The 27,923-nt window shown below is 52.2% G+C and overlaps 1 protein-coding gene across 4 annotated transcripts in view; it reads left to right on the plus strand.

The window, feature by feature from the left end:
- Positions 1–27,923, plus strand: part of PACSIN1 (protein kinase C and casein kinase substrate in neurons 1) — a 54,601-nt gene that overhangs the window by 14,200 nt on the left and 12,478 nt on the right. For 2 of the 4 annotated variants that reach the window (XM_040473248.1, XM_040473247.1), the window contains exon 1: positions 25,163–25,357. The exons of the other annotated variants lie outside the window; for them this stretch is intronic. The gene's annotated coding sequence lies outside the window, so the exon portion shown is untranslated. Of the gene's footprint in view, positions 1–25,162; positions 25,358–27,923 lie in introns of those variants that run through there. 4 annotated transcript variants of the gene reach the window in all.

A 27,923-nucleotide genomic window follows, 5' to 3' on the forward strand; every position in this document is an offset into this window, starting at 1 on the left:
TAATAAGTGAGAGAAGCCAGTCAGAAAAGGCTACATACTTTAGGACTCCAATTATATGACATTCTGGAAAAGAATGTCACAGAGACCACAGAGCTCACAGAGACCATAAAAAGACAATGATTGGTTGCCAAGGCTTTGGGGAAAGGGAGGGAGGGTGAGAGGGGTGGATGGGTGAACGAATAGGTGACTTTCAGGGCAATGAAACGATTCTGTCGTGGTGGGGCACACGTCATTATACGTTTGTCAACATCTCTAGAATGTACAATGCCAAGCGTGAATGCTCGTGTAATCTATGGACCATGCTTGGTATTGATGTGTCAGTGTTGGTCCATTGATTTAGCAAATGTGGCACATTGATGGGATGTTGATGGCAGGGGAAACTGGAGGCAGGGGTAAGTGGGGTATGTGGGAATCCTCTGTATTTTCTACTCAGTTTTGCTGTGAACCTAAAACTGTTCTAAAAAGAAAGTCTGTTAATTAAGAAAGTAACATCGGGGAGTGATGAGTGTTACAAAGGAAAAATAAAACGGAAGTAAGGGGCCAGGGAGTGACAGGGCTGGGCTGGCGTTTTAGATGGGTTGGAGGTTGGAGACATGAATTAGAGGCCTGACAAGGCAGGGAACTGGGCCTGTGGACACACTAGGGGAAGAGCATCCCAGCACGGGGGGAGTGGCACATTCAAAGGCCCTGGGGCAGGAAAGAGCCTGATGTGTGTGAGGGACACAGAAAAGACAAAGTGCCTGGAGGGGAGAAGGGGCCGGGGGAGTGGCCGGGGGTGAGGGTCAGCAAACAGGTTGGGGTCCTGCACGTTCCACCTGCAGGCGGGGCAAGCCCTGGGATCTTTCTCAGGGAGACGGCGGGTCACTGGAGGGCTTCAGCAGGGGTGTGACATGTCAAAGTTAGATTTGTGATTTAAAAGGAGAAGCATCTGGCAAACAGATGGTAGGGAGCAGAGGTGGAAGGGGGACCTGTGAGGGGGGCCACACGGTCCTGCAGGCAAGAGGTGATGGTGCTGACACACCGTCTGTGGCAGAGGGGGCGCTGAGTGGCTGGGTTCTGCATATGTTTTGAAGGGAGAGGCAGTGGGATGTGGGGGTGAGACGAGGAGAGGAATCTACATCGTTGGTTTGAGCATTTGGGTGAACAGTGGTGTCATTTTCTGGGATGGAGATGGCCAGGCTTGGAGCTGGTCCCAGAGCAATCAATAGTTCCATTGGGGTGGTGCCTGTGGCTCAGGCCGCTGAGCGTCTGACTCTTGATTTTGGCTCAGGTCATGGTCGTAGGGTCCTGGGATCAAGCCCTGAGCCCTCCTGCTCAGCATGGAGCCTGATTGGGATTCTCTCTCTCTCTCTCTCTCTCTCTCTCTCTGTCTCTGTCTCTGTCTCTCCCCCTCTGCTGCCTTCCCTGCTTGTGCATGCTCTCTCTCTAAAAAAAAAAAAATTAAAAAAAAAAAAAAGAGTTTCGTTGGGGACAGGTCAACCTGTTAGATATCCAAATAGCATGTTGAGGAGGTGGCTGAATATATGAGACGAGTTCAGTGGCAGAGTTGGGGCTAGAAATATAAGAGGGGGACATTTAAAGCCACGGGCCTGGAAGAGATCACTTGGAGAATGGGTGCACCCAAGGAAGAGAAGAGGCCGCAGGGCTGAGTCCTGGGTGTGAGGGCACATAGAAGTCGGAGAGCCAAGGAAAGATCGAAGTAGGAGTGTGATGTCAGAAGCAGGAAGGCCACAGATGTGAGGGCTCATGGGGTGGCAGTCACGTGGCTGTGGGAGGGGGTTTGGGAGGGGCTGGGGCTCTGGCACCGTGGGAGCCATTGATGGCCAGTGAGGGCCAGAGCCTGACCGGAGGGTTGGGGAAGGAGTGGCAAAGGGGCGTCCAGACGGCCTTCCCAGGAGCGTCCTCTGTGACCCAAAGGAGCAGGCTCACAGGGCAGACACTGAGGATGGTGTGCAGCTCTGGGGGGACCTTTTTTTGTTTTATTGTTTTATTTTTTGTAATTTTTTTTTAATGTTGCATTTATTTTTGAGAGAGAGAGACAGAGCACAGGCGGGGGACGGATAAAGAGAGAGGGAGGCACAGAATCCGAAGCAGGCTCCAGGCTCTGAGCTGTCAGCACAGAGCCTGACGCGGGGCTCGAACCCATGAACCATTGAGATCATGGCCTGAGCCGAAGTCGGATGCTCAACTGACTGAGCCACCCAGGTGCCCCCCCTTTTTTTTTAAATGAGAGAAACAGCACCTTGTTCCCCCCTTTATGGGAGAGATTCTGTATGGAGGGAAACCCCGAGCCCACGGTAGAAGGGCATCATTGCAGCTGGAGGGCCAGGAGGGCAGGGGCTGGTGCCCGGTGCGAGGGAGGCAGAGCCTGGGCTGGGTGGGGGCCGAGAGAGTGCGGGGGTGCTGCCTGCAGACTGCTCGCTCCCATTTCCTCCCGACGACAGCACAGGCGTCAGCTGGGAGTGAGGAAGCGGCAGGTGTTATGAAACATTGGTCTCCGTGGCGGTTCTCACAGCCGCTGTGTGAAGTAGGTGCCACCATCCCCGCTTTTGCAGAAAATGAGAAATGAGAACGCGGGCCCAAGGGTGACTTGAGATTTGAGTGGGGCCTGGTGGATTCCAAGGGCCTTCCTCCAGGGGTGGACACCGGGATGTGAGTCTACACCCTGCTCTTCCAGCCTCTTGGCCTGTACGGCCCTTCACCTGCAGCGTGGACAGCAGGGCCCAGACGGGGGAGGTGACCGCCCCAAGGTCATACGGAGTGACACTGGGTGGGAATGCATTTGTCATCCGGCCTCCATATGTTCCCCCTGAACAGGGGGCCATGATGACTGTTTGGGTCCCTGGGACCTATATCTATCTGGACCCTGTGTCTAACAGTCCTTGAAAGGCCTGGGGGTTCCTCCTTCTCCATGGCTGCTTAGGCGAATAAATGACTGCGTAAGTCCCTCTGGGGAGGGATTGGTAATATTAGCACCACATACATTTGGTCTGGGGTTACCGGGCCCGTCCTCCTGGGGACCTGGTCTCTGCTTCCGTCACTTGGATCCGAAACCTTGCTCAGGTCTGGAAATTGGGCAGAGGATCACGACTTCTGTTGATCGTCGGGCCTTGGTTTCTTTTGATTGTATAGAAGGGGCAGCGTCCTTGTTGGCTGCCCGGGCAGCCTGGCCCTGGGGCCACCATGAGCCACTTGCAAAGCTCTCCGGGCCAGACTGTCCCGGCTGCCGCTCTGACCTTGCTGGTGGTTGTGGTGACCGCACCCGCCTCACTGTTGACCACCCCGCACTGCCCCCTGGCCTTTTATCTGGGGATCCTATCATCTCATCGCTGTCGGGGCGCCTAGTCCCGTAACAACAGCTGTAGTCGGGTGTCCAGAGGACACTCAGCCCTGAGCTTGTCAGGCTGCCGGGACCCCTCCCAGCACTGCTTTTCCTTATGGTCTTGGCAAAGCGAGGGTCCGTCTGTCCTGCAGGAGGTAGACATCTGGTGGTTTTCTGGCCTGACTGGCATGTCCACCGAACGTGCCCACTCGCCTCAGGCTTTGGCCCCCTCTTCCGCCCTCTGACACGGCTGCCCCGGCCTTTCTGATTCTCAACACCGTGGCCGTTGCCTTCTCCCCGTAACCCTTATATGTGGGATTCGCTCTCCCTTATCCAGCCCCGTGGCCCACCTCACCCCTTGATCCAGCCCTCAGATGGCACCCCGCGTGCTCTCCTGACTTCCTCCCGGGCGTGGTGGCTCCGTCCCGCAGCCGGGCTGAGGTGTGCCTTCTCCAGTCACTGGTCTGGTGGCCAGGGGGCTTGGGGGCAGATCTGAGGGGGGATCCGCAGCGTGGTCCTCAACGTGAAGGCCCTGAGGGCTCACGTCCAAGTCCTGCTGTTTCCCAAGCCAGGCCTGACCTTGGTGCCACAGACTCATCGGGGGCTGAGAATTCAACCTTCTCTGACATTCTGCTCCCCTTATAATTAAGCTGTATCTCTATTCCTCAGCTAGTCCCTCCCCTCCAGCTGCGGGGGAGAATTTATATGCAGCTAAGGAGGCCCTCGGCTTTCACCCTGGGCCTTGAATTAGTGATTACTCGCTCTCAGCTCTTCGCTGTCTTTCTCCAGGGCACGAGAGCCCCCAGGAACAGCCGCGCCGTTCCGTGGGCTTTATAATGAATTACTGCTCCCCCAGCCTCTCACACTCCAGAGGTATTGCCCCGGCAGCGTGCTCCCTTCTACTGCCAGCCCGGGCAACTGTGAGCAGCTTCATTGCTGCCAGCTCTCTGCCTGCCCAGCCCTGGTCCTCACTGCCAGCCACCGGTGGGGACCCAGCTCCCCACCCCCGCGTTCAGGGGCTGCTTCCTAGAACCACTGTTGGCACCCACTGGCCAGGTTGGGGTTCTGGGGAAACAGACTAAAATGATCTGTGGACGGTCACTGGGAAGTGTTCTCAGGAACACCCCTGGTGAGAGGGACGCGGGACTGGGCAGAGAGGGAGAGGCTGAACTCAGGCCTCCCTCGATCCCCGGAGGGGCGGGGGCGGGGTGGGGGGGGTGCTCTGAGGCTGTGGTGGCACATCACAGGTGTCCTGCATTCAGGCGAGGGATCCAGGCCTGGTGGCAACCAGTTCGTTATTGGGTGTGAGTGCCCGCCGGGAAGGGTCTGTAGGTGGAGGGCGGTTCTTGGGGAGGGACTGAGAGTTCAGCAATAAATACTCCCCGCAGCGGGGGAGGAGACCTTTGTCCTGAAGCAGGGCTCTGGGCAGGGTAGCACCATTTATTTAGTCTTTCCACTGTTGATGGATATGGGGTGGTTTGGGGCTAATGCGAGTACCACCCCCATGGGTATTCACGCACATGTCTTTGGTGGCCGCCTGCGCTCATCACTGTTGCCTGGGTACCCAAAAGCGGAAGCGTTGATCTGAGGCACGTGATGTGGTGAACTGTGGAGGGCACTGGCAAACAGTTTCCCAAAGTGGCCGTTTTCGACCCCCAACAGCTGCATTTGCCAGTTCTGGTTGCTCTGCATCCTTGTCAACACTTGATATTGTCTGTCCTTTAATTTTAGCCATTGTGGTGGTCCAGACAGCACGGATTCTTTTTTCTTTTCTTTTAAAAAGTTTTTTTTTAACATTTTTATTTATTTTTGAGACAGAGAGAGACAGAGCATGAATGGGGGAGGGGCAGAGAGAGAAGGAGACACAGAATCCGAAGCAGGCTCCAGGCCCTGAGCCATCAGCCCAGAGCCCGACGTGGGGCTCGAACTCACGGACCGTGAGATCGTGACCTGAGCTGAAGTTGGATGCTTAACTGACTGAGCCACCCAGGCGCCCCTCTTTTTTCTTTTCTAAAGATTGTTTTTTTAAATTTCTATTTTATTTATTTATTTATTTATGTTATTTTTTAAATAGAGACTAATAGTTTTTTTTTCATATTTATTTATTTTTGAGACAGAGCACAAGCAGGGGAGGGGGCAGAGAGAGGGAGACACAGAATCCAAAGCAGGCTCCAGGCTCTGAGCTGTCAGTACAGAGCCCGATGTGGGGCTCGAACTCACGAAACACGAGATCGTGACCTGAGCCAAAGTCGGACGCTCAACCAACTGAGCCACCCAGGTGCCCCTTTATTTATTTTTTTAATTTACATGCAAGTTAGTTAGCATATAGTGCAACAATGATTTCAGGAGTAGATTCCTTAGTGCCCCTTACCCATTTAGCCCATCCCCCCTCCCACAACCCCTCTAATAACCCTGTTTGTTCTCCGTATTTAAGAGTCTCTTATGTTTTTGTCCCCCTCCCTGTTTTTATATTATTTTTTCTTCCTTTCCCTTATGTTCACCTGTTTTGTACCTTAAATTCCTCATATCAGTGAAGTCATGATATTTGTCTTTCCCTGACTAATTTCACTTAGCATAATACCCTCCAGTTCCATCCACGTAGTTGCAAATGGCAAAATTTCATTCTTTTTGATTGCCGAGTAATACTCATATATATATATATATATATATATACTTATATATATACCACATCCTCTTTATCCATTCATCCATCATTGGACATTTGGGCTCTTTCCATACTTTGCCTATTGTTGACAGTGCTGCTATAAACATGGGGGTGCATGTGTCCCTTCGAAGCAGCACACCTGTATCCCGTGGATAAATGCCTAGTGGTGCAATTGCTGGGTCGTAGGGTAGTTCTATTTTTAGTTTTTTGAGGAACCTCCATACTGTTTTCCAGAGTGGCTGCATCAGTTTGCATTCCCATCTAAAGATTATTTTTAAATGTTTGTTTATTTTTGAGAGAGAGAGACAGAGCACAAGCAAGGGAGGGGCAGAGAGAGAGAGATACAGAATCTGAAGCAGGCTCCAGGCTCTGCACTGTCAACACTGAGCCCGTCGCGGGGCTTGAACTCACAAACGGTGAGATCATGACCTGAGCCGAAGTCAGACACGTAACTGACTGAGCCACCCAGGTGCCCCCGGACAGCACTGATTCTTATGTGCAGTCAGGGTGGGAGGCCGCTGCTCCCTGGCAGGTAGGTGGATGTGAGATTTGGGGAGCCTTGGACCACCCCCACCTGACTGTACCTGGTATCCATTCCCTTCTTCAAATCCTGGCAGACGCATTAAAACATTATCAGAAAATAAATGACATCCTCATGAGACTTTGGTTGGTCCAATTTCTTGTAGCCTGAGATCAGCTTTCACCATTTTGGGTGATGGAAAGGAAACAGGTAAGCCGGGCTTATGTGGGGTCTCCTGAGGACACCGGGACGCAGCGACGGTGACTCACTCTGTTTAGCGTTTCACAGTTTCCAAAATGCCTTTTCATCCGAGCTCCTTTGGGCCTCACCACAGCCCTCCAGTTAGTGGCAAAGTGAGCCATGAACCCAGCGATGGATCCCAAGTCAAGGACCCCAACTTAACTTCTGCATCTTATTGGCCTCTGCCCACCCCCCTTCCTTTAGACAGCAGCTCAGAGCCAGCTCATTAGTGGGGTTTAACCCCTTCTGCCCAGTTCTGCATTCCCCCTGCTTGTTTTATGAGGTCCTCCTGCCTGTTGCCCATTAATGTTCTCTTAGAAGCAGATAATTCCCAAGGGTCTCCGGGGCTAAGTGCTAATTGGACCAGAGCTTCTCCAACCTTGATGCGCTCTGGAGTCTCCTGGGAAATTTGTTAAAAGATTCAGGGTCAGGAGGTCTGATGGGCCCAAGATTCTGCATTTCTCACAAACTCTCAGGTGATGCCAGTGCTTCTGGCCCGTGGACCACACTTTGAGCTGTGAGAAGTTAGACCCCGCCCCAGCTGTGGGCTGTGTAGAACGGTCTTTATGACGTGCCTGGCATCCCCCATGGAGCTCAGGCAGACACTGGTTAGTTACTGCCTGGAATCTGGCCTGAGCATCAGTTACTACAAGTTCAAGCCTCTCTCTGGTTTTCCCGTTGTGAGACACACTCATCAAGCCATTTGGCTCGTTTCAAAGCCTGTTACTCTTCATACGTCTCTGGGGAACATCTCTGTCTCCTCCCTCTTCCTGCTTTCTTCTCTTTCCTCAACACTCCTAATTCCCATCCTCCTCTTTCCCCAAATGGGCAGAATCTCAGCTAGACATTCGGCAGAAAGCTGGCTGAGTAAACTTATTTAGACTAAAGTGTGAATGACTCACATCTCTTCCCTTAACTCTTCCAGGGGTTGGTTAGACGTGAAAGAGAAGGAGCTGTTGGTTGTTAGAAAAGTTGACAGTGAGGGAAAGAATAGAAGATACTCAGGAATTCTTTCCTGCACCCCCTAACATTTCCCAAGCTTGGGGTTATTATTGAAATCATACGAGGGAACTTTAAAAAGTAAAACAAGCCAGGAACACTTGGGTTTTACCCCAGATTAATAGACTCCAGAATCTCCAGAGTGGAAACCAGTAATGTGCATTTTCTTTGAAAGAGATCTCCTTACCCATCCAGGTTTAGAAACGACTTCCCTAAATTATACCATGGGTGCAACTCGTGAGGGTCCTTCTGTCTCACCCAGGAAACTGTTGGGTGGGGGAAGAAAATGGGGCCCAGATGGCGTGTTCAGGGCTAGCTCCCGCCAGAACTCAGCTGCTTACGGGCCACTCGTCCTCAGTGAGGATGAGCCTCTGTCTCCTCATCTCTGCAATGGGGATGGAGCCAGCCATCTGCAGCCCACCCCTGTGGCTGCAGCTGGGGAGTGGAGATGCGGCAGATTATGCCACGGGGACAAAAGGCAGCCTGGGAGAGGGGGAGGCAGGAGCCAGGGCATGTTGGGGGGCCCAGCACCTGCGCTGAAGCCTGGTCACAATGGCTCAGTGGGAATAATTGCTGTGGCAATTATGAAGATTGCACAGGCAAATGGAGCCCACGTTATGTTCTGCTCCTTTGCAAAGGTCATCTATAATTGCCTGACTTCCTCCCCAGGGCGGGTGGGTAGGTGGCTGCGTGGGGGGCCTGTTAGGGGGTCTCTGGGATGCAGGCCCAAGCTGAGGGGGAGGGGGCCTGGGAGCCTCCGGGGTGACCTCTGCCAGCCTGGGGTGGGAGGCAGGCCGGTGAGCTCCCAGTACAGAGCTGTTTTGGCCCCACCTTCAGGAAGACGCCCTGGCTCCCTAACTGCTCTGCCCCCTCCTCCAGGAAGACGCCCTGGCTCCCTAACTGCTCTGCCCCCTCCTCCAGGAAGATGCCCTGGCTCCCTACTGCACTCTTAGTTGAGCTGGCTGCAGTTTGGGGCACTCGGTGCTTACTGACTCACAGGGAGACTGAGGCCAACGTGGTGATCTGTCCTGTCCGTCTGGAAGGCTCAGCCCCAGATGCCCCTCAGCCTGACGTGCTATGGGGCTTACGCACTGTCACCAACCTTCTCTGGCTGTCTTTCTCTACAAAGCGAAGGAGACACAATGGTTTTGGAAGGCCCTTTCCAGGTCTGGGTTGTAGGGATCCAGCATTTGCCCCCAGGTTCTGTGGAAGATTCGTGCACGGCTTTGGAGTCGGACAGAATAGAGTTTCAGTCCTGGCTCCTTCCTGCTGTGTGCTGTTGGGCCGCTGACTTTACCTCTCTGAGCCCCAGTTTCCTCTTTGAAAAAATAGAGGTAATAGTGTACATCTCTTAGGGTTGCTGTGGAGATCAAAGGAGATAGTATTGATGAAATATCTAGTTGGCGTTATTGACCACTGCTGCTGTGTCAAGCATGGTTCCAGGGGCTTTGTCTGTCCCAAGTCGCGTGATCCTCCCAGCTGCCCAGTGAGCCAAGTGCTGCTGCTATTCCCAGGTTAAAGATGAGGAAACGTAGCAATGGAAAGCACAGGCAGACGGGGCCCCCAGCAGATGTCAGCTGCTCGTACAATTACTTCTGTCCTTCTTGGGAAGCTTCTCCAACAAGCCTTCCCCATTTGCTCCAGGTGTGCTCACCTATATGCCTCTGCTGGAGCTCCCCCTCCTATGAACTCCTCTTCTTCTCTGGCCCTCCAGGCTGTACCCCAGCCCTGCCCCCAGGCAGCCCTCCCCAGCAGCCAGACTTCTGATTCTGTGGTGTGGACATCCTGGCCCACACTGTCTGGTGCCCTGTTACCATCTAGCTCTGTGGTCTCTCCTGAGTCTACCCACGTTTCCCTGGAGCTGACCCATGGCCGGTTCTCGCTTATCTCCTTAGATGCTCCTGGCATAGTGTGGAAGATGCCGGAGAACCATCTGTTTGAAAAGTTCCAGGGCCAGAATCTCCCGCAGTCCCCCGAGGCCCGGCGTGAACCCCATCGAATACCTCCGTGGGCCACACCTGTGCTAGAAACTGGGCCGAGAGCGATACAAGATGGCCTGGGACTGAGACTTCAGGGCAGTAAGACAGCGGTTCTCAGCCCAGGATGTGTTTGGGAACCACCTGAGAGGCTTTGTTCTCACTGATGCTTGCCCCCCCACCCATGGAGAGTGGTGCATAGAGAGAGGTGCAGCCTGGCCTTGAGGAATTTTTTAAGTGTCCTAGGTAAGAAAAGTGGATATCCACATGCAAAAGAATGAAGTTCAACCCTTGCCTCATACCATATACAAAAACTCACTCAAACAGATCAATGACCTAAGTGTTAAGAACTAAAACTCTTAGAAGCAAGCATGAGGCAGGGGGAGTCTTCATGTCAGCGAATTTGGCAATGATTTCTTGGAAATGTACCAAAAGCACAGGCAACAACAACAAAAAGTTTAAGTAAATTGTACTTCATCAGAACTTAAGACTTTTGTGCATCAAAGGATACTATCAAGAAAGTGAAAAGAAAACATACAGAATGGGAGAAAATATTTGCAAATTATATATCTGATATGGGATTAATATTCGAAATATATAAAGAACTCCTACAACTAGGGGTGCCTGGGTGGTTCCGTCAGTTAAGTGTCCGACTCTTGATTTCAGCTCCGGTCATGATCTCATGGTTCATGAGATTGACCCCAGAATTGGGTTCTATGCTGACAGTGTGGAGCCTGCTTGGGATTCTCAGTCTCCCTCTCTGCCCCTCCTCCACCTGTGCTCTCTCTTTTTCTCTGAAAATAAATATTGTTTTAAAAGTTAAAAAAAAAAAAAACCAACAACCTCCAACTCAAAGAACCAAGAACCTGGTCAAAAAATAAGCAAAGTGGGGGTGCTTGGGTGGCTCAGTTAAGCTTCAGACTCTGGATCTCAGCTCAGGTTTTGATCTCAGGGTTGTGAGTTCAAGCCCAGAGTTGGGCTCCACTGTGAGCGTGGAGCCTACGGAATAAAATTAAAAATAAAAATAAAAAAACAAGCAAAGGACTTGATATTTCTTCAAAGATGAAATGCAGGTGGCTAATAGGTACTTGAAAAGATGTTCAACCTCATTAATCATTAGGGAAATGCAAATGAAAACTACAATGAGATACCATTAGGGTGGCTATTATTTAAAAAAAACAAAAACAAAAACCCAGAAAGTAGCAAGTGAGGATGTGGAGAAATTGCAACCCTTCTGCATTGCTGATGGGAATGTAAAATGGTACAGCTGCTGTAGAAAACTGTTTGGCATTTCTTCAAAAAAGTTAAACATAGAATATGATAATTCTACTTCTAAGTATCTACCCAAAAGAAGTGAAAGCAGGAACTCGAACGGATACTGAAACACAACGTTCATAGCTGCGTTGCTCTCAATGGCCCGAAGGTGAAAACAACCCAATGTCCCTTGGTGGGTGACTGCATTAGGAAAATGTGGCATACGCATGACAGTCGAATATTATTCGGCTTTAAAAAAGGAAGGAAATTCTGACACATGCTTCAACATGGATGAGCCTTGAAAACATGCTGAGTGAAAGAAACCAGACACAAAAGAACGTATATTGGGGCGCCCGGGGGGGCTCAGTTGGTTAAGCGTCTGAGTTCGGTTCAGGTCATGATCTCGCGGTTCGTGGGCTTGAGCCCCACATCGGGCTCTGTGCTGTCAGTGCCGAGCCCGCTTCAGATTCTCTGTCTTCCCCCTCTCTGTCCCTCCCCTGCTCTCTCTCTCTCTCTTTCTCTCTCCCAAACATAAACATAAAAAAATATATATTGTGTGACTCCACTTAAAATGAGGTTCCTAGAGTAGGCAAATTCAGAGGTACAGAAAGTAGAATGGTAATTACCAGGGGTTGGTCAAAGAGGGGGCACGGAGAGTTTATTGATGGGGACAGAGTGTCAGTTTGGGATGATGAAAAAGTTCTAGAGGTATATTGTATGTAGTGATGGTTGCCCAGCAATGCGAATATACTTAATTGCATACTTACAAATGGGTGCAATGGTAAACTTTATGTTATGTGTATTTCATCACGATTAAAAAAAAAAAAAAAAAAAAGTGTTCCAGGCAATTCTTCTGTGCATCTGGATTGAAAAACACTCTAACGGGGCCAGCAAATTGGCATGAAAGTGATAGTTACAGTTAAATCTTGCAGGTGCTTTGATAGACATGAGTGTGTATGTGGAAAGAATGGGGACGTCTGTGTAGAAAGGTCAGGGGGCCAGGGAAGATTTGTTTACCATGAGGCAGGCTGCTGTAAGGATTAGGAGGTCAGTTCTAGCGCCGGACTATTTGGTTTCAAATCCCCCCTAGCTCGGTGAGTTTTGTGCAGTAACTTGGGCAAGTTACTGCTGTGTAGCTCAGTTTCCTCATCTGTAAAATGGGGATAATAATAATGCCTGCCTTAGAGGAAAGCTCTGAGTTTAAACAAGGGAATTCATGTAAAGCATTTAAGGCAATATCTGTCCAATAAATGTTAGCTAATGTCATGGTAATATGATTATACCATAATTTATCAATTTCCCGGACTATGGACATTTAGGTTTTCTTCCTTTTCTGATGTAACAATTCCCAAGGACATTTTTGTGTTTGTGTTCTTGAGCATATGTAAGTTTTTCTCAAGAGCCTATGCCACTAAGTGGAATTTCTAAGTTGTAGGTACGGGCGTGGTCAACTTACGAGACATGGCCAGTGTTCCGCAGTGTTGGGAAGACTGTTAGGGTCTCTCTTGAAAGAATGATTTCAATGTGATTTAAATATGTGGATCCTGTCTTCAGGCGTGTTAGCCCTGTAGATGGTAACAGTTGGGATGCCAATAACAGAAAAACCAACTTGGGGCGCCTGGGCGGCTCAGCTGGTTAAGCGTCCGACTCTTGCTTTGGGCTCAGGTCATGATCTTGCGGTTCATGGGTTTGAGCCCCACGTCGGGTTCTGCACGGACAGTGCAGAGCCTGCTTGGGATTCTCTCTCTGGCCCTCTCTCTGCCCCTCCCCCACCCACGCTTGCCCTCTCTCTCTCTCAAAATAAAGAAGTAAACTTTAAAAAAAAAAGAAAGAAAAGAAAAACCAACTCAAAATGGCTTATGCGGACTCTGAATCAGTAGGTCCCAGAGTGTGAAGTGGGACCCAAGAGTCTCCATTTCTGACAGGCTCTCAGGTAATGCTGATGTTGATGGTCTGTAAACCACACTTGTGGTAGCAAGGGTTCGAAAACTTGGCTACACATTGAAACACCTGGGGAAACTTTTAAAAAATACCGATTCTTGGATCATACATTTAGAGGTTCTGACTTAATCGATGTGGGGTGAATTTTAAAGCTTCCCACGTGTTCTAACGGGCAGTAAAGTCTGGGAACTACTGGGGTGCCTGGGTGGCTCAGTTGGTTAGGCGTCTGACTTTGGTTTGGATCATGATCTCACGGTTTGTGAGTTCGAGCCCCGCATTGGGCTCTCTACTGTCAGCACGGAGCCCACTTCAGACCCTCTGTCTCCCTCTTTCTGCCCCTCCCCCGTGCAAGGCCTTGTGGGCACACTCTCGTGCTCTCTCTCAAAAATAAAATAAACATTAAAAGAAAAGTTCAGGAACTACTTGCTTAAATTAAAAGAAAAACTTGCTATTTTGCCCACCAGGATCTCCTGAAGACAGCTCCAGCATTAGTTCTGTGACACAACCACCTCCAGGAACAAGCTTTCCATCCTCAGTGGGTAGGTTTGGCCCTCAAACTAGCTCACCCCGGGAGCACAGAATGGCTGCCATAGCTCCAGACACCTCATGCAGATCCCACAATGTCCAAGAAGACAAGCGACTGTTTCTTCCCAAGTGCCTCTTATCATCAACAAAGACTACTTTCCTGGAAGCTCTTTCTCTCTGGGCTGATTGGCTGGGGGAACAGGAGTGCCACAAATGACTTAAACCAGTGGTTCTCAAAGTAGGGTCCCTGGACCGGGAGGATAAGCATCACCTGGACACTCCATGGAAATACAAGAGGCCCAGCAATCTGTGTTTTATCATATCAAGTCCTTTAGGTGATCCTGATCCATGTTCAAGTTTGAGAACCACTGGATTAGAGTTTGTGCGTTAGTCCTGTAGTTATCATCCTGGGATGATTTTTGCGCGGCCCCCCCCCCCCCCCGCCAAGAGGCATTTGACAATGTCTGCAGAGTTTTGGGATTATTATAACTAGGAGTGGGGGTGCTACTGGCATCTAGTGGGTAGAAGCCAGTGTCGAACCTCGTATAATGCACAGGACAACCCCGCAGAGAATTACCAGCCCCAAATGTCAGTAATGCTGAAGTGGAGAAACCCTGCCTTAGCCCATTCAGCCTTTCTTTTGAGTCCTTTGTAATCCAGTGGGGACCCTTGTCAGCAAGGGCCAAGGAGGACTGGCTATCGGCTATCGGTTGGACAAGCAACAGTGTCTGCTCCTAAAAATTACTTTCACAATAAATCAGACGGCCCACCATCTTTCCCACTGTCCCCTTGCAGAGCAGGCCTTTAGAAATAGCCCCATGGGGCTTGCAGGGTCAAGGAGGTTTCTATTTGTCAGGATGAGCGAAGGCCCCTGGCTCTCTCCTCTCTGAGGGTGGGGGGAGTCCTAGGGGATGGGTTACGGGTAGGGCTCACACTTGGTGGCTTACTCCAGATATTATTGGTCATGCTACCAGGACCTTAATTATCTTTCTTTAAACATAGTACGTGATTTTTTTTTTAATGTTTATTTTTTTGAGAGAGGGAGACAGAGTATGAGTGGGGGAGGGGCAGAGAGAGAGGGAGACCCAGAATCCGAAGCAGGCTCCAGGTTTAAAATCTTTTTAAAAATGGTTGGATGCATCCCTGAGCGTGATTTTTGCACTGTTTTGGAGCCATTTTTTTTTTTATTTTTTTAACGTTTTATTTATTTTTGAGACAGAGAGAGACAGAGCATGAATGGGGGAGGGGCAGAGAGAGAGGGAGACACAGAATCGGAAACATGCTCCAGGCTCTGAGCCATCAGCCCAGAGCCCGACGCGGGGCTCGAACTCACGGACCGCGAGATCGTGACCTGAGCTGAAGTCGGACGCTTAACCGACTGAGCCACCCAGGCGCCCCGGAGCCATTTTTTAATTAACTAATTTTGTCCAAGAAGTGTGGCTCCATCATTTACATGAGCAGTGGAACGGCCAGAATTTGATGTGTGAAAGCTCTCCTTTGGGGCCCCATCAAATGTGTAACGTTGGACATGTCTGCATTTGTGTGTGTGTGTGTGCTTGTTTTTAGATTTCACTTTCAAGTAATCTCTCCACCCAGTGTGGGGATCGAACTCACAACCCCGAGATCAAGAGTGTCCTGCTGCACCGACTGAGCCAGCCAGGCGCCCCTGCGTCTGTATCTTTGTTGACACCTTCCGACCCTGTCGGGCTTGGATTTTCTGCAATGATGGGGATGTTCTGTGTCTGCACTGTCTCGTATGGCAGCCACGGGTGGCTGTGGAGCACATGAAATAGGGCTAGTGCAACTGAGGAATTGATTTTTTTTTTAATTTTTTCAGGAATTGAATTTCCAGCTTTATTTAATGCTATTGAACTTAAATTTAGTCAAATGGCACTAATGGCTTCTATAATGGACGGTGCATCCTTAGACACCCTGCATTTTTCCCAGGGTGCTCCGCAGGGTGCTGGCTTGCGCTGGACCTCGAGAGGCGCTCAGCACCCAGGCTGCTTAGAATGAGATAGGCTCTGGCTTAGAGGATGCTCTGTGCAGTCCATTTCAGCTGGAGGCCTCCGAGATTCCAGAGAGGAGCTCGGCTCTTTTGAATATTACCAAAACTGTACCCACAATGGGCATTTCCCAAACTGAGGCAGTCCAGTCCATCCAGGACCTCTGAGTGCTTTGCTTTTGGTGGGGATTTTATCAGTTCAGCGTAGAAATGTTGGTAATGCCATGCCGATCAGAAACTCTATCAGGTAATTAATTGAGTAACAAGTAATTTGTTGTCTAGTTAAAAAAAAACAAACAAACAAAACTTCTGGGGCACCTGGGTGGCACAGTCAGTTGAGTTGAGTCCGTTGACTCTTGATTTCAGCTCAGGTCGTGACCCCAGGGTTATGGGATCGAGCCCTGCGCCGGGGTCCACGCTGACTGTGGAGCCTGCTTAAGATTCTCGCTATCTCTCTGCCTTTCCCCTGCGTGTGCTCTCTCTCAAAAATGAAATAAAATATTTCTTAGCTCATGCAGTTTGTTTGGTAGACAAAAATCTTTCCAAACGTGGAATTGGGTGAAGAAATACGTAAATGGCCCTCCAGTGGCACTTAGGTTAGAGATAGTTAATCTGGTCCACCCCCCTCACTTTGAGAAAGGCAAATCAACACCCAGAGAGGGAGTGACCTGTGTAGGGCCACCTGGCTGGAATGGGGCTGCGTCAGGACTAAAAGCCAGGGTCCCACGCTTTTTGGAGAAGCTGATGTCTGAACAGGGTTCTTGTGACCCAGTGTGTGTGTGTGTGTGTGTGTCTGCCCTGGGCTGTCTGCACCCCTGAGGCAGTAATTGTGTCTGTGACATTCCCTTTGATCAGTGATGGGAAGACATGGAGGTTTAAAAACCTCTTTGATGTTGGAGTTCTAGAATAGGGGTAGGAATAGGATTGGACCAGTTCTTGCAAAGCAGTCACTGGAATGCCTGTGCCCCATCACAGCGGGGAGCTACCTGGAAAGAAGGTCACGAAAAATGCAAATTTGGGGGCCCCACGGCTGACCTTGCGGTGGCAGTCTGGCACACTGGTGCTCCCTGCCGTCACCGTGAACCCCCCACCTCCTGCTGTGCACATCCTGGCGTAGCACTCTCCCCCGCCATTGGCCATTGACTCTGCACTTGCTATGTGACCTGCTCTGGGCAATGAGACGTTGGCCAGCATGAGGGAAGCGGAGGCTTGATAGATAAGATAACTTGAAAGACAAGTTACACGTTGGAATTTGTCCTTTTGGAATGTTTGCTCTTGGAGCCCTGAGCCCTGAGTCCAGGTAAGTAGGTCTAAGGTACCCTGCCGGAGAGACCACAGCCTGGGGGGAAGGAGAGGGAGAGGGACCGGGAGCGGCAGGCCAGCTAGCCCAGCCGACTCAGCCGAGGGCCAGTCATGTGAATGGAGAAGCTGTCTCGGGCACTGTAGCCCCAGCGGAGGCCATTGTAGAAGAGATGAATCACCCAGGTGAACCCAGCCAACCCCCAGAATGGCCAGATATAATAAATCAGTGTTGCTTTACGTCACTAAATTCTGGGGAGCTTTGTTGTGCAGCCACAGACAACTGAAACCCCCTGCTGGATCAGAATCTCTGCGGGCCATGGCCGGAGTCTCCATTTTATCCAAAACTCCAGATGGTTCTTGGGCTTCCTAAAGCCTGAGAACCCCTGGAAGGGGAAAGGGCCTGATTCAAATCACCATGAGCTGTGTGACTTCATACAAATCCCTTCGCTCCTCTCCTTCTCCTTTTCCTTGTGGTGCCCCTTGTGGTACAGACTCCATAGATTCTTGGGGAGGAGGGGTGTTTCTTTAGCCATTTCTCTGAACACTTTTCAGCCCCACATCCTTTCTCCTCTCCTCTTGGGACTCGAACAACATGAATGTTGGCTCTTCTGTTGGGGACCCAGAGGGCCCTGAGGCTCTTTTTTTTTTTTTGAGTTTTTTTTTTTGGGGGGGGGGGTTGGAGAGAGCAAGTGTGAGTGGAGCAGGTGCAGAGAGAGAGAAGGAGAGAGAGAATCCCACGTGGGCTCCATGCTTGATGTGGAGCCCAATGCAGGGCTTGAACCCACGAACTGTGAGATCATGACCTGAGCTGAAACCAAGAGTCGGATGCTTAACCAACCGAGCCACCCAGATGTCCTCATTTATTTTTTTATTTTTATTTTTTTTCAGTGTGTGTATTTATTTTGAGAAAGAGAGAGAGAGAGAGAGAGAGCATGAGTGGAGTAGGGGCAGAGAGAGAACAAGGAAGAATTCCAAGCAGGCTCTGCGCTGACGTGGGGCTTGAACCCACAAATTGTGAAATCATGACCTAAGCCGAAATCAAGAGTCTGATGCTCAACCGACTGAGCCACCCAGGTGCCCTGCCCATTTTTTATTTTTTTTTTTAATTTTTTTTTTCAACGTTTATTTATTTTTTTTGGGACAGAGAGAGACAGAGCATGAACGGGGGAGGGGCAGAGAGAGAGAGAGACACAGAATCGGAAACAGGCTCCAGGCTCTGAGCCATCAGCCCAGAGCCTGACGCGGGGCTCGAACTCACGGACCGCGAGATCGTGACCTGGCTGAAGTCAGACGCTTAACCAACTGCGCCACCCAGGCGCCCCTCTGCCCATTTTTTAAAAAATACATCCTTTCTCTGTTATGCAGATTGGGTAATTTCTACTGTTTTATCTTCAAGTTCACAGATTCTTTCCTCTCTGTCTCCGCTCTGCTGTTGAGCCCATCCAATGACCTTCTGGTCCTCAATTTTCAGTTTGACTCTTCTTTGTATGCTCTATTTCTTTGCCAAGGCTTTCTATTCCTCATTTGTTTCCAGGGTGTTCCTAATTGCTTGTTGAAGCACTTTTGAGACTGCAGCTCTAATTTCCTTGTCAGATAATTCCAGTGTCTGTGCCATCTTGCTGTTGGCCTATGTTGGTTGCCTCTTCCTCCTGCCGATTGCAGTTTCTCTGGCTCTTGGTACAACAAATGATTTTTCTATTGTATTCTGGACATTGGAGTATTGCTATCAGACGCTGGCTCCTATTCAAATCTTCTGCCTTAGCAGGTCTCCTCTGGGACTGCTCCTGCGGATGCCAGGTCGGGGCAGAAGCTCAGCTTCCCCGGAGTGCCTGGCTAGCTCAGTCGGTCACATGTCCGACTTCGGCTCAGGTCATGAGCCCACTGTTCGTGAGTTCGAGCCCTGCGTCAGGCTCTGCGCTGACAGCTCATTGGAGAAGGCTGCTTCCTCACTGCTGAGCAGGGATGGACAGACCTCTACTGATACCTCCCTGCCTGGGAAGGCAAAGGTAGCTCATTACTGCTCCCCGTGTTGTCTCTATTGACCTGTTACTGCTAGGGATGGTGACAGGCCTCCTAGGTCCCCACCCAGTGTGGAGAGGGTGGGGTACCTTGATACCACTGGGTGGGGATGGAAGTTCCAGCTCCCCACCTGTTCTCTGTAACCACCTGGTGGAGGGGGAATGGGCCCCTGGTTACACCCAGGCACAGCTCCCCACTTGGTCTCTGCTCATGCAGAGGGGATGGGGCTGCAGTTTTTTTCCATGGTGTTTGGCCAGAGCAGGGCATTTATTGTTTTAAAGGTTTTGATTTGCCAGACTGTACCTTTCCTAGTCCTTCCAATAGGGAGGAGAGGCTTCTTGGGGCCGTTTTTGTCCACGGTCATTGGTATTTCTGGGTTGCTGATTTCTCCAGCTCCAAATCTGAGATATTTTGGGCAGAAAGAAAACCCAGAGAACTCACTGCTGTGTTGTTCCTTGAGCCCTGAGATCCCTAGTCAGTCCGCCTTCTTCTCTCCCTTTTTAGAGTCTTTGTAGGTTTGTTTTATATATAATGTCCAGGACATTAGCTGTTCTTTCCAAGAGGAACAGGGAGAAGTATATCTACTCCATCTTGCCCAGGAATCAGAAGTCAAGATTTACCTGTTCTTTTTTCTTTCTTTCTTTCTTTCTTTCTTTCTTTCTTTCTTTCTTTTCATTTCTTTTCTTTTCTTTCTCTCTCTCTCTTTCTCTCTTTCTTTCTTTCTTTCTTTGAGAGAGAGCAAGCACGAACACGGGAGGGGCAGGGAGAGAGAGGTGGTGGGAATATTGAGCAGGCTCCACGCTCAGCATGGAGCCTGATCCAGGGCTTGATCTCATGACCGCAGGATCATGACCCGAGCCAAAATCAAGAGCCGAACACTTAACTGACTGAGCCACCCAGGTGCCCCAACATTTACCTGTTCTTGAACTTCATATAAACAGAATCCACTCCCTAAATCTTTTTAAGGTTGGCTTCTCTTGCTCAACATGGTGTCTTGAGGTTATCCATGTGGTTGTGGATAGTCAGCTAGTTTTCATTGTTGTATAGGGTTTGGCTGTGTGAACAAGCCCCAGTGTGGAATTTGCTGCGTGGAATCCTGTATAGCCACGAAAAAGCAGACCTACCTCTCCTGTATGCAGTAAACCACACAGTTTGCTTACCAATCCTTCTGTAGATGGTACTCGCATGGCTTCCAGTTTGGAGCTATTATGAACAAAGGTGCTTTGAAGACAATTTGCTGTGATGAACAGATATTCTTGGACATGTGTTTTAGCGACCACAGCACTCACTTCTGTTGGGAATAAATATTTCAAAAGCCTCTTAACTGGTCTGGTTCTTCAGCCCTTGCCTCCTTCTACTTTTCCATATACAAGTCACAGTGATCTTTTGAAAACGCAAATTGGATCCCTTCTCCCCCTTGCTCGAAAATACCAATGGCTTCGGGGCGTCTGGCTGGCTCAGTTGGTGGAGCGTGTGACTTGACCTTGGGGTTGTGGGTTTGAGCCTCATGTTGGGTGTAGAGATTACTTAAAAATAAAATCTTGGGGCGCCTGGGTGGCGCAGTCGGTTAAGCGTCCGACTTCAGCCAGGTCACGATCCCGCGGTCCGTGAGTTCGAGCCCCGCGTCGGGCTCTGGGCTGATGGCTCAGAGCCTGGAGCCTGTTTCCCATTCTGTGTCTCCCTCTCTCTGCCCCTCCCCCGTTCATGCTCTGTCTCTCTCTGTCCCAAAAATAAATAAACGTTGAAAAAAAAAATTTATAAAAAAATAAAATCTTTGGGGCGCCTGGGTGGCGCAGTCGGTTAAGCGTCCGACTTCAGCCAGGTCACGATCTCGCGGTCCGGGAGTTCGAGCCCCGCGTCAGGCTCGCATCAGGCTCTGGGCTGATGGCTCAGAGCCTGGAGCCTGTTTCTGATTCTGTGTCTCCCTCTCTCTCTGCCCCTCCCCCGTTCATGCTCTGTCTCTCTCTGTCCCAAAAATAAATAAACGTTGAAAAAAAAATTAAAAAATAAATAAATAAATAAAATACAATCTTAAAACCAATGGCTTCTCTTCATCTTTCGAATAAGATAGTAGAATCCTTCCCATGTCCTACAAGGCCCTGTAGGATCGAGCCCCTGCCTGCTGCTTCTTTGTTCCGACCTTATTTACTGCCTCTCTCTACCTGCCATTCCTCTGTCTACCCACCCGTTCGCCCATCAAAACATCCATTCAGTTTGGGGGTGCCTTCAGCGTGCCTAGGTGGCTCCTGCTTTTGCCCTTGCTCTTCCCTCTGCCCAAAAGCACTGTTCCTGCAAATCATCACCTCCCCTTCCCCCTTTATTTAAGTGTCTGTTCAAATGTCATCTCTTCAAAGAGGGATTCTAAAATGTCCCCCCATTCATCCTCTGTCTTTACTCCACATTATTTTTCTTCTCTTTAAAAATTTTTTTTTTTTTTTTTTTTTTTTTTACCATGTATTTATTTTTGCGAGAGACAGAGCGTGAGCAGGGGAGGGGCAGAGAGAGAGGGAGACACAGAATCCGAAGCAGGCTCCAGGCTCTGAGCTGTCAGCACAGAGCCCAACGCGGGGCTCGAACCCATGAACCGTGAGATCACGACCTGAGCCGAAGTCGGCCGCTTGACCGACTGAGCCACCCAGGCGCCCCCACATTATTTTTCTTGACAGCACTGATGACCACTTGAACTGCTATTGTTTCTTTGTTGCGTGTCTCCCGCTTTGGCGTGAAATGTCCAGGAGGTTAGGGATGTTGTCTGGTTATCTCCTGGGTCCCGCTCCCTAGAGCAGTGCTGGGCATAGGAGGTACTCGGGAACTATTTTGGGATTTGTTCAGACACGCCTCAGCTCACATGGGAGGGCAAGTCCCTTAACTCGAACTTCCCCCACTCTAGTCTCCTGGGATCTCGTGACACTGCAGATTCTGATTCAGGAGGTCTGGGGTGGGACCTGAGATTCTGCACTTTCCTCCCAGCTCCCAGGTGATGCCCAAGCTGCTGGTCCTGGGATTCAGGTGTCGAATAGCCAGGGCTTCATAGCTCTGAGCCTCCGTTTCCACATCTGTAAAATGGCTCATTGTGAAAAACAAGTGAAGCACTGTGCATGGTGCCTGGACTTAGGAGGTGCTCGGTACATATCTCCTGCTTTTCCTCTCGATGCCTTTCTGCGTCTGAGACTTGAAGTTGCCTCCGTTTGCTCTTTCCCCATCCCTACAGTTTAGCCCCCTACACAGACCCTCGGTGGAATTTTCTGAGCTGGCCAGCCCTGCCTGTCACGGGCAGGGGTTTGGGGAGGATTCTGGCATTTGGACAGTCGTGAGAACATTATGCAAATGAGATGCAAAGCAGCAGCTAATGAACCCTGATTGCGTTGGCCCTGGCACTGGGGAACTGTAGGATAACTGTGCTGGGCTGGGAAGGGGGGGTAGTGAATGTTTTCTGGGTTGGACGAGGAGGTAGTGACAGAAGGGGTCAGCTTCTCCTGGGTCGCCCGAGGCCCCCTCCTCCTATATTGACTGCTCCGCCTGTGGGACTGGAACCTGGTTAAGGTCCAGGAATAGGGCTGAGGACAGGCATGGCGTGTCTGTGTGTTGTGTGGTGCGGGGGTGTCCCTGAGCCCGCCTGAGACCTGCAGGTGGGAGACTACAGGGCTGCACACTGGTGGCTTGGGGGCCCTCTCAGTAGCAGAGGAGACTGGATCAGACTGACAGTGGGAGTGGGTGCTCTGCAGGCTGGGCACAGAGGGGGTGACAGGGGTCAGCTCCTCCCACAGAGCCTGTATGAACATGGGAGGGCAGAACTCGGGGTCTGCCAGGCAGTAGGTGGGCTGGATCAGGCTCAGGAGGGGTGGAGGTGGGGGGCAGCTATCTTTGGCAACCTGGGATGGAGCTGGCTCTTTAGGAGAAAGATGATCCGGGGCTGGGGGACTGGCAGGCGGGCAGGGGGCTCTGCTTACAATGCCTGGGAACTCAATCCCTCCTCGCCCTCAGCTGAGGTCTCCCCACTGTCTCCAGGGAGCCCCAGCTCTCAGGTGCCAGGCATCCCCACCCTCTGGCCCGGGCCTTGACTTGACCCTCTGCTGAGGACCTCCAGGCCTGTGGACAAGTGTCAGGCTTCTCGCTCAAGGATGGTCAGGCTGGAAGTCCCCTCTGAGGTGATTTGGGGGAGGGGGGGCGGTCTTCACTCGTGCTTCTTGACTGGCCCTTCAAATGCATATAGTGACCCTGTCCTGCCTTTGATCTAAGGACGAGAAGCAAACTTGGTTATGAAACTTCCAGAAAATGGGTCGCTGTTGCCATGTGTCCTAATCAGATCTTAATGGAACCAATGCCGAGCGTTGGAAAAAGCTTGGCAAAGCAGTGGGTTCGAATCCCAGCCTGGGGATTTACTGGCTCTGTTAACTTGGGCAGACTGCTCAGCCTCTAAAGCCTCTGTTTCCTCGTCAGTTCTGCGCCCTCACCTGCAGGGCTGCTGTGACAGCCAGAGGCGCTGCAGGAGAGCAGGAGTTAGCACATCCACGAGCTCCGTACCCTCGAGGGCAGGGACTCTGTTTTGCCCACGGCTGTGTCCCGGCACCTAGAACGATCCCTGGTACACAGTGGGTGCCTAGTAAGTATCTGCTGAATGAAGGAGATTCCCTATTTCATCTGTTCCCAGGATGATTTCCCCCTTCGCAGTTGACAGCTCTGAAATCTGGATGTGCCATATAGCTCATAGCCTTGGTTTAACTGGCGTCCGTCTCATCACTGAAGGGATCTTGCGTGGGATGAAATGTGGAAGAGGCTATTACTATTATTGTTATTGTTAACAGTTTTTTGCTTGATTTTTGGTTGGCTTCTGGGTCTTTCTGACTGCATCTGCCTTCTCTGGGCTGCGTGGGGTCCCTGAGAAGCACCCTGGGGCACCGGGGCTGCACTGATCCTTGCCAGGGTCCTTCTGAGGTGGTGCTGGGCTGGAGACAGTGCATCCCGTGGGGGCACGCTGTGCGTCCTGGGCCCCAGTCCCCACTTGACGTCCTCACCTCGCCTCCACCAGATGCCATCCCTCCTGGGGGGCTGACAGGGTTCTCTGAGCCTGGAATCCCCTCTGAGGAGGAAGGGCCCATTTTACTGGATCTGTCATAATTCCCAAGTCCCAGGACCTGGCTGGGGGATGGGTGGGGATATCTGTGAGCCTCCTAGGCAGAGGGGCCTCTAGGTGGGATTTAGTGTGGATCAGGCAGGGGACTTTATGAGGGAGGAGGGTTCCCGGAGGGTGGGTCCTATGTCTACCCCCACCCCAGACCCCTCCTGCAGCAGGGCTGAGACAAGGTGGGCAGATTAGTGTCTGATCTCTAGAGGGCAAGTGCAGAGCAGAAAGGTCCTCTCCTAGAAGTTGATTCTGGTTCAGTCTCCTGGTTGGGACACATGCTTGTGTCACCGATCCCCTCCCATGGGGCTAGGGGCTCGTGTACGCATCTGTTGCTTTTGTGTAGAAAGGGCTTATGTGTTGCACGTTCTGGATCCACGTAGATGTGCATACATGTGTCCTAAAGATGTGTAAATGCTGGCATTACTCTTACCGTGTCTGTTCCCTCTGCACATACAGGTAGATGCACAGACTTGTGGAGATGCATGTAGGCAAATACATGTAATGGGAGTTTGTATTTATAAGTGTGTTGTTGGGGTGCTCATTTGCGTAGACACACATCGGAGCAGGGAGGTCACATGCGTGTAGCGCGAGCCTCGCTGTTTTCTCTGAGGGGTGGGTGATAGCTGTGGCCCGTGGGAGTTGGAATCACAAGGCCTCACTGCCAATAACCAGCCCAGGAGCCTTAGATGCTCAGACAGGTTGTTTTACTACCGTGGGCCTCAGTTTCCCATCTGTAAAATGGGTATGGATTCTCAGAGGATGAGACTGTAGACAAGCATCTCATCCTCGGCCTGACCCAGAAAAGGCTCAAAATAAAATTGCGAGGGCTGACTGGGTGAGATTAAATGATCAAGTAAACAAATGTTTACAGAGCAGCAGGCAGTGAAGTTTAAGGACCCGAGGCAAGGGCAAGGGCAGGTGCCGCTTGCAGTGTCTCGAAGGGATGTTGGGAGGGAGGGTCTTGGGGAGAAAGAGAGGAGAGGGGCTGGAGCAGGGTCCCCCACACAGTCAAGGGTGGCCTGGCGAGCCCCTGTGCTCACTGGCATCTCCAAGGTGAAGTGTGTGCGCCCCGCCCGGGTGGTTGTCCTCTCGAAGAAGCAAGCGTGGAAGGCGGGCGTCCCCTGGTGTCTGGGAGGGAGGGAGGCTGTGCGGCATTGCCTGGTTGCCATAGAAACGAGCAGAAGGAGGTAGGTGGCTGGAGAAGGAGGCGGGTCGGGAGGAGGGAGGGGAGGAGGCAGCGATGGGGGGCGGGGAGCTGGCTTCTGCAGTTCTGGCTCTGCTGCCTTCCTGAGCCAGCGGTGGAGGGAACCCGGGAGGACAGAGCCCCCAGCCCGGGCACCAGGCCCCCTCCCTGCCCGCCACCACGGAGAAGGAGGAGGACAGCCAGCCCCTCCGGCCCTGGCCTGGCCCAGCGGGGGCAGTGAGCTCCTACCTGCCCCTGGCTTGGTGCCCAGACAGGCCCAGGTAGGCATCCCCGATGGGGACAGCTGGAAGAGGCTGCATGGAGAGTGCCCCCCCCACCCCCACCCCCAGCTGCCCCTGCCTTCCTACCAGCCGCACCTGGCAGGAGGCATACAGGCAGAGCCAGTGGACCTGGGTGGGAGCAGCCTGGATCCTGGGAGGCCCTCTTCAGAATCAGGATCCTCCTCAACAGGAGGACCGTCCCCACTGCCGCCTTCCTCCTCTGCCCCTCTGTCCCTCTCTCCACCACCGCCACAGGTCCAGACTGTAGAAATGTTCCCCTCTCTGGGGGAAGTGGGCTGAGGGGGGCTGGAGCTTCCGGGGACCCACAGTGCTCCCCCCTCCCCAGGCTGAGGCTAGAGAGGTAAGAATGCCCCCTGCCCCCACTCAGGGCACTGCTAGGCCCTGGCCATTTGGGAACAGCGTACCCACATCCCACCCTCCACACCAGCTGCCTCTGTGCCAGCCCCAGATGATCTCAGGCGTTGGGCTCAGAGCCCCCTGCTCAGACAAGAGGCATGTTTCTCCTTCTCCCCCAAGCTCGGGCCTTTTCCTTCCTTGTTCTCCCTGCAGACCTAGATCCCTAGATCTCCCAAGGGACCCTTGTGCCGTCCTCAGCAAGCCCAGGGTCTCCATGTTGGGGGATCGGGTGGGGGTGCCTATGGCTCTCCCTCCCCCCCACTCTGTCCCTCTGCTGCATTGCTCCTGGGGACAGACTCAGCTGCTGCTGGGGAGCTCGGGCACTGCGGAGGAACCTCTGCCCGGTGCTCAGGAGGGGGCGGGGCTGGGGCCCAGGGAGGACCTGGGCCGCACTCTAACATCTGGGCACTGAAAGGACAGGGCAGGGCCTGCGCCAGTGCAGTGGGTGAGTGGCACCCGGTCCAGGTTTGCCCTGGGATAGGGCTGAAGGGCCTTGGATGCCATGGGGAAGAGATCCTAGCCTGAGAAGGGCAGGAGACTGGTGTGTGTGACCCTGGGTCCGCCTCCTTCCCCAGCACACCCTGAGAGCTTGGCCGGGTCCTTTGCTGGGACCACAATATGGGGCTCCCCATTTCCCTGGGCCCCTGGGGGTCAGAGTAGCTCGTGCAGGGGCCCAGAAGGGATCCTTGGGCCTGTGACGGGGTGGGGAATACTCACCAAGAAGCTGACATGGCTCGTTCATTTCTGCAAACGTTAGTTGCACCTGCTGAATGCTAGGCACAGGAGGCTTCTGCTTTGGGGTGAAGGGCCTGGGAGTGAGAAGGCCAGACAAGGTGGGGAATGCACATCTCCCCTGGAGCCAGCAGCCAAGTAACCCGGATATACTGTCTCAATCTGCTCCCAGCTCCTCTGAACCCCACCACCCCTTCTGCTCATCCCTCTCCTTTGGGGGGAGCTAGAGACCCTCCCTCCCCACCAGGGCCTGGGACAGGCATCTGTCCTGCCTTACCTTCTACAGCTGGGCCGGCCTCCATCCCAGCCAGAACAGGGGGACTGGTGAGGCCTGGAAGGAGCTGTCCCTTCCCCCAGGCCGTCCACACCTGGCCCTGCCCTCTGGGAGGCCACGGATGCAGAAGGCTCAGGACAGGACCGACCCTCTCAGAGGAGCCGAGTGTGGGATGACCGGTCTCAAGGAGAGAGAGGTACCCAGAACAGCGAGGGCAGGGGCCTGCTCATCAGCAGCCCTAGCTCCTGCCTCCTCACCTGTGGGGTTTCCGTTTGGGCTCCCCAGGAAGCTGACCCTGAGATAAGGATACCATGAGAGAGGCTCATTTGAGAGGTGGTCTTTGGAAAGACTGCGAATGTGTAGGCGAGACAGGGAGCCAGTTCTCACTGTGGATAACTAGGGCTCAATCCCACTGGGGACCTCTGGAGCCACTGGAGGACCCACCCCAGGCTTAGCCCACGGGGAGGGTGGAGGGCTGGTGCGTGTATACACCATCTCCCCTCCCCCACACCACCCCACCATCGCTTGAGGGCTGCTCCTGCCCCCTTATACCCTGCCTAACTTTTCTCTTAACTGTTGTCACCACCTAGCGAGCAAGGAGACACCTCCCTGTGGAGCCTGCTGCGCGACACCAGCACTGGAACAGTCCTAGAGGCTCCCTGGAAATGAACAGGCCGAATGAGATGCTTCCTCCTCTTTGCCTGGAGCGGGGCAGGGGGTGTGGTGCAGGGTGGCGACTGCCTTTAGGGAGGAGTTTCTGGAGGAGAGAGAGGGGGTCTGGGGCTGGAGGAAGAAGGAGAGGGTAGAGAGGGTAAAGGCCAAAGGCTGGAGTCGAGGGAGGAGGGGAGGAGAGGCCAGCCACCGTGGCTTGTTGGCTTTAACCATTTTCTGGCTAGGACGAGCCTACCTGGTCCCCTCTGCCCTGGGTCTCTCTGGGGCCCTCCAGCCTCAATTGAGACCCAAGCTCTGTCTCCCCTGGTTTCCTGCTTTGTGTTTCCAGCCTCTTCTTTCCTCCCCCCCCTAGAGGAGATGGAACTTGGGGGGGGGGGGGGGCCCTGGATTTTATCCCCAAAGAGAAAGCAAGAGGAAGCCAGGCCTGGGGTCTCCTTTTCACAGGTCACCTGGAGACCTGGGGGTCCCAGG

The sequence above is a fragment of the Herpailurus yagouaroundi genome, unplaced genomic scaffold (assembly GCF_014898765.1).
Source record: "Herpailurus yagouaroundi ecotype Mexico unplaced genomic scaffold, PumYag 139, whole genome shotgun sequence".
NCBI lineage: Eukaryota > Metazoa > Chordata > Mammalia > Carnivora > Felidae > Herpailurus > Herpailurus yagouaroundi.